Genomic DNA, 6,000 nt, shown 5'->3' with positions numbered 1-6,000 from the left:
CTGATGTAACCAAAATTTTTTTTTGGAAATATCACATCCCTTAAAGACTGCCTATGCTGATGCTGAATGACTGTCCTGTTATTCAAGGGGAAAGGAGGTAGATTGAAAATTGTGAAGGTAGGGGAGATGTGATAAAGACTATACCAATTCCAAATTCAATCATACCAAAAGCATGTTGGACTATACCGGTACTTAATTCAATACATAAAACTCAGAAAATATATAATAAAATAGTACAAATTTTAATACAAGGAAAGAATTTTTTCACAAACAAAAAACAATATATTGATACAGCGAAACATATTATATTTAAAAAGCTAGTGTATCCCAGATTTCTTGTGTACAGTTACTCATAATCGAGTTCCGTTCTAGGAGTACATTTTGGAGATTCCTCGACTAGTTTCGCGGAATTTATCTGCTTCATCTGGAGGTAGTCTGAGAATTAAAATATACATTAGAAAATTCATACCTATTCATATACTTATACAGTCATATAGATATATATCGCAAAATAAGCAAGATCAAAAGAAATATACAATTAAATTTACAAAAAAGAAGGGATTGTAGGGGAATTTGTTACGAAGAACAAAGGAAAAAAAAAGGGGGGGGAAACAGACGTCCGAGTCCCCTCAAATTTTCTCTGTCCTGTTTTTACTGTCCTGTTATGTTGATTGTCTATCCTCTTCTTCCTCCACTGATATGTTGGAAGAACATTTCTGGTTCTGGGTGATGCCATCAGCCCAATTTTTCTGCCCCTGTTTAACAGGGGCATTTAATTACAATTTTTGATGCAATGCTTTGCAGCAGGGCTTATTCCTGCACTAAAACTAGAGTATATGGGAGAGGTTGCAGTGTGGTGGCACCAGCACCAGTGCCTAAGGCCCAATTTTTCTGCCCCTGTTTAACAGGGGAATTTAATTACAATTTTTGATGCTATGCTTTGCAGCAGGTCTAATTCCTGCACTAAAACTAGAGTATATGGAAGAGGTTGCAGTGTCGTGGCACCAGCACCAGTGCCTAAGGCCCAATTTTTCTGCCCCTGTTTAACAGGGACATGTAATTACAATTCTTGATATAATATTTCACAGCAGGGCCCGTTCCTGTGCCCACCCAGAGTAACTGTGAGGACTTAAAGTGTTGTGGCACCAGCACCACAACCACCAAAGGTCAATTTTTCTACTACTGTTTAACAATGGCATGTAATTACAATTCTTGATATAATTGTTCACAGCAGGGTGCTCCAGCGCCCACCAAGAGTCACTTTCAGGGCTTACAATGTTGTGGCAAAACCAACACCTTGTTCCGCCATTTCTGCAGAGCATATAGGGCAGGCCCCTACTTTCAAACATTCAACTTACAAACATCTCCTACTTGCAAACGGGAGGAGACAACAGCAAGTGAGATGAAAAAAGATGTACGACAAAACAAATTATACAGGGGTGATAACCCTTCCCTATGTTTTCCAAAAAGCTTAAAAATTGTTTTTTTGACTGGAGCTACACTTTAAAAATGTACCAGTTGAAAATTACAAACAGATTCAACTTAACACAACAAACCTACACCGTCCCTGTCTTGTTTGCACCGCCTGTATACTGCTGTTCTGAGTATATAGGGCCTGGGGGCCACACGCATTTCCTTTTTTTAATATGGGTACGGGGTTCCCCTTAATATGCGTACAAGACCCAAAGGGAAGGGAAGGGAGGGCTACCCATGCCATTTTTCTCAATGATTTTCAACCATATTGCAGGAACCAGATATAACATTAAAACAGCAAGCAGTTTTAAATTATGTTATTTCCGTTAAATGTCATTTTGTGCAGGGACTCTTCTAAACACGGGAAACACGTGGCACTTCACAGGCATACTACAGACACCCCTCAGGCACGATATTTAAAGGAATATTTCACTTTTTTCACTTTAATCGTCATTAAAATCAGTGCTCCCGCCATTTTTAAAAACATTTTAGGCATTGACCCATGTCCCCTGGGGCAGGAGCCAGGTCCCCAAACCCTTTTTAGGACAGCATCTTGCATATTAGCCATTAAAATTAGCACTTTTAATTTCGAACGTTCGAGTCCCGTAGACTTCAATGGGGTTCTAAAGTTTGTACGAATTTGGGGTCCGTTCGAAATTTCTGGTGCGAACCGAACCGGGGGGTGTTTGGCTCATCCCTAGTTGTGGCCTTTGGGCAGCTGAAGCGGCTGCCTGTTCACTTCCTAGATTTACACAGACACACCTCTAGCTCTGCAGCTCTCATTGGCCCTCTTATGACCCCCTTCTTCATGACCCCTCCCCCGGTTCTCTAAGATGATGTAGCAGGCGCGCGTGCGCTGTCAGAGGCACGCGTGCACACCCGCATCATGTTCCCGGAGCCAATGCATGTGATGGGCGGGTGCAATGACCGCTGGACACCCGCAATCACTTGTGACAGAGCGAGAACTGGGATTTGTGTGTATAAGGGGATAGGAGAAAGATTGTGTGCTCCTACTAAGTAGGAACAATGATCTCTCTCCTCATCTAGCCAGCCATATCCCCCCCCCCCAGTTAGAAACACACTGAGGGAACACAGTTAACCCCTTGATCGCCCTATAGTGTTAACCCCTTCCCTGCCAATGACATTTATACAGTAATCAGTGGCTATTTTTAGCTCTGTCCACTGTATAAATATCACTAATCCCAAAAAAGTGTCTGATGTGTCCGTCGCAATGTCGCAGTCCTGATAAAAATCACAGATCACTGCCATTACTAGTAAAAAGATTATAATAAAAATGCCATAAATCACTATAACTTACCAAAAATATGTATAAGAATACATATCGGCCTAAACTGATGAAGAATTTTTTTTTTTTTATATTTATTATAGCAAAAAGTACAAAATATTGTGTTTTTTTCAAAATTGTTACTCTTTTTTTGTTTATAGCGCAGAAAATAAAAACCGCAGATGTGATCGAAATACCACCAAAAGAAATCTCTATTTGTGGGGAAAAAAGGACATCAACACGACTGCGCAATTGTCAGTTAAAGCAATGCAGTACCATATCGCAAAAAAATGGCCTGGTCAGGAAGGGGGCAAATTCTTCTGGGGCTGAAGTGGATAAAGTGGTTGTAAAGGCTGATTTTTTATTTTATTTTTTATTTTCATTTTTTTAATTCAATTTTTTAATATATTTTAATGCATTCTATGGACTAAAATAAAACACCTTTGGTGTTCAGCAGCCCTCCTCAGCCCCACTAATACATACCTGAACCCCATCTCTATCCAGCGATATTGCACGAGAGACTCGGCTGTCCAGGACTCCCCTAGGGTTGCCACCTTTTCTTCATGCCAAACCCAAACACTTTAGAGACACGCTGCAATTTTTTTGTAGTATAAACTATAGGATTCATAAAGACCTGGCACACCTTTGGGTGTCCCAGGGAGAATAGAAATGTGGCACGCTTAGTGCGCCAAGGCAAACAGTGGGTGTGATCAAATAGTGCTATCAGATGGCAACAGATTTGTGTGTGACTATCTCATTTACTTAGGGAGCCACAGTCCAGTCTGAAAAATGTTTTCCTGGTTTCAGGCAGACTGAAACCAAGAAACATAATTCAAAACTTGGACTGTCTGGGCGAATCCCAGGGAGAGGGATTCTATATGGTGTTCTGGTGTCGCTCTAATATCCATGAGTTGCTCAGTTTATTGGGACACTCTAACCTTCATGGGTCCCTCTGATATTCATGGGGTACTCTGCCTATGGGGCACTCTAACCTCCATGGGGTGTGTCCTTGGAGTGCTCTAACATCCATAGGGTACTCTGTCTATTGGATCACTGTAGCATCCACAGGGTGCTCTAAAGGTTATGGGGCTCTCTAAGCTCCATGGGTTGCTTTGTTTATGGAATGTTCTAATGTCTAAAAAAAGGGAAAGACACATCCCAAAAGGGTTAGAGAGCGCTGCTCACCACAGACAAGTAGTAAAATTTGGGGAGCCCTTTCTATTTACTGCCCTAATGTCTATAGGTCACTCTGGCATCCATGGAGTGCTTTAACATCTATGGGGGAGCTCTAACATCCAAGGGTTGCTTTGTCTATGGGGTGCTCTAACCTCCATGGGTTGCTTTGTATATGGGGTGCTCTAACCTTCATGGGTTGCTTTGTATATTGGGTGCTCTAACCTTCATGGGTTGCTTTGTATATGAGGAACTCTGTAATGCTTCAGGCAGTGTGCCAGGAGTGATTAGTGTGGATCACAGCTTCGGACGTACATGCATATTATACTGCTAATTGGTTACACCATATTGGCAAGTATAACATACAGGTACAAATTAATGTTGTTAGGATTGATTTGTTTTTATTCAGTGTGATTATATACAGTGGTAATGTGGGTATTTGAGAGAAACTAATAGGCAGAAGCAGTTCAAAGGTATAAAGTTTATGCAGAACAGGTATACTTGCAGTGAGAAGAAATACAATGATGGGGACACTCAGTGCTTTCCAAAGAGATGTCCTGGTAGCCTACGTGGAGAGAGGTTGGTGAGGCATTCACTGGCCCAAACAAATTAGGTGTAGGAAGAGGGGGCTCTGTCCAGCCCAAATGAAGAGTAGTGAGTGGGGGCTCTGTCTGGCCCAAATGAAGGGTAGTGAGTGGGGACTCTGTCCGGCCCAAATGGAGAGGAGGAGCAGGGCTCTGTCCGGCCCAAACGAAGAGTCAGAAGCGGTGCTCTGTCCTGCCAAAATGAAGAGTAGGAAGCGAGGCTCTGTCTGGCCCAAATGAAGAGTAGAGAGAGGGGGCTCTGTCTGGCCCAAACATAGTATAGTAACCTTTAACAAGCGGATCGCGATCTTCATCTGGTAACAGGTTCCTAGCATGAACGATGAGTAATTGGCGGCAGCCGTTTAAATAGGAATTAAGGAGGAGTCAGGTGATGTGACTGTGACATCATCAACGTGTTATGGAGATAGTGGAGATGACTGAGCTCCCAGTGGATAGATCAGACATTACACACTCAAACCTCCATTGGTTGCTTTGTCTATGGGGTGCTCTAACCTCCATGGGTTGCTTTGTCTATGGGGTGCTCTAACCTCCATGGGTTAATTTGTCCATGGGGTGCTCAACCCTAAAGTGGGAAAATGTCAATGTGAATGTTTGCACCTCACAGAGCAGCAGGGCACTGTTATCGCAAAACCACAGTAGGCCAACTATGGAATAGACCATGGGGAATGGGCTCCCTTAAGCTTCCTAAATGCACAAAATATAATTGGTATTAACTTTTATTGGTAATAACACCAGAGATTGTTGATCCAGGGACTACACACTGATCAGTCGTAATATTATGACCACCCAACTAATATTGAGTATGGCCCCTTTTGCTAAAACAGCCCTGACCCATTGAGGTATGGACACCAAATTAACATCCACATGAATGGCAAGACCCATGGTTTCACAGCAGAACATTGCCCGAAGCATCACTCTGTCGACTTACCTTCCTATACCGCATCCTGGTGACATCTCTAGCATCCCCAGGTAAGTGTGGCACACACACCCAGCCATCCACATAATGTAAAAGAAAACTCAATTCATCAGACCAGGCCACCTTCTTCAATTGCTCCGTAGTCCAGTTCTGATGTTCATGTGACCATTGTAGAAGCTTTTGGCTGTGGACACAGGTAACTGTGGGCTTCATAACAAACTGCGATTCCCACTTTTTTCTGCTTTTACCACATCAAATTCATGCCTAGCAACAAATGACACTGATCTCTGCTCCATGTGATTGGAGCAGAGATCAGTGTTCACTAACACAAAGCCCAGCCCCCCACAGTTAGTAACACGCCCCTAGGAACACTTAACCCCTACACTGCCACCTCCTGATTAACCCCTTCACTGCCAGCGTCATTTACACAGGAATCACTGCATTTTTGTAGCACTGATTGCTGTATAAATGACAATGGTCAAAATTCTCCGATGTGTCCGCCATAATGTCGAGTTACAATAAAAATCGCTGATCGACGCCATTACTAG

This window comes from Lithobates pipiens, unplaced genomic scaffold (assembly GCF_037356315.1).
Source record: "Lithobates pipiens isolate NorthernLeopardFrog02 unplaced genomic scaffold, aLitPip1_a1.2 Scaffold_8, whole genome shotgun sequence".
NCBI classification, from domain to species: Eukaryota; Metazoa; Chordata; class Amphibia; order Anura; family Ranidae; genus Lithobates; species Lithobates pipiens.
Note: the sequence above shows the minus strand (reverse complement) of the source record.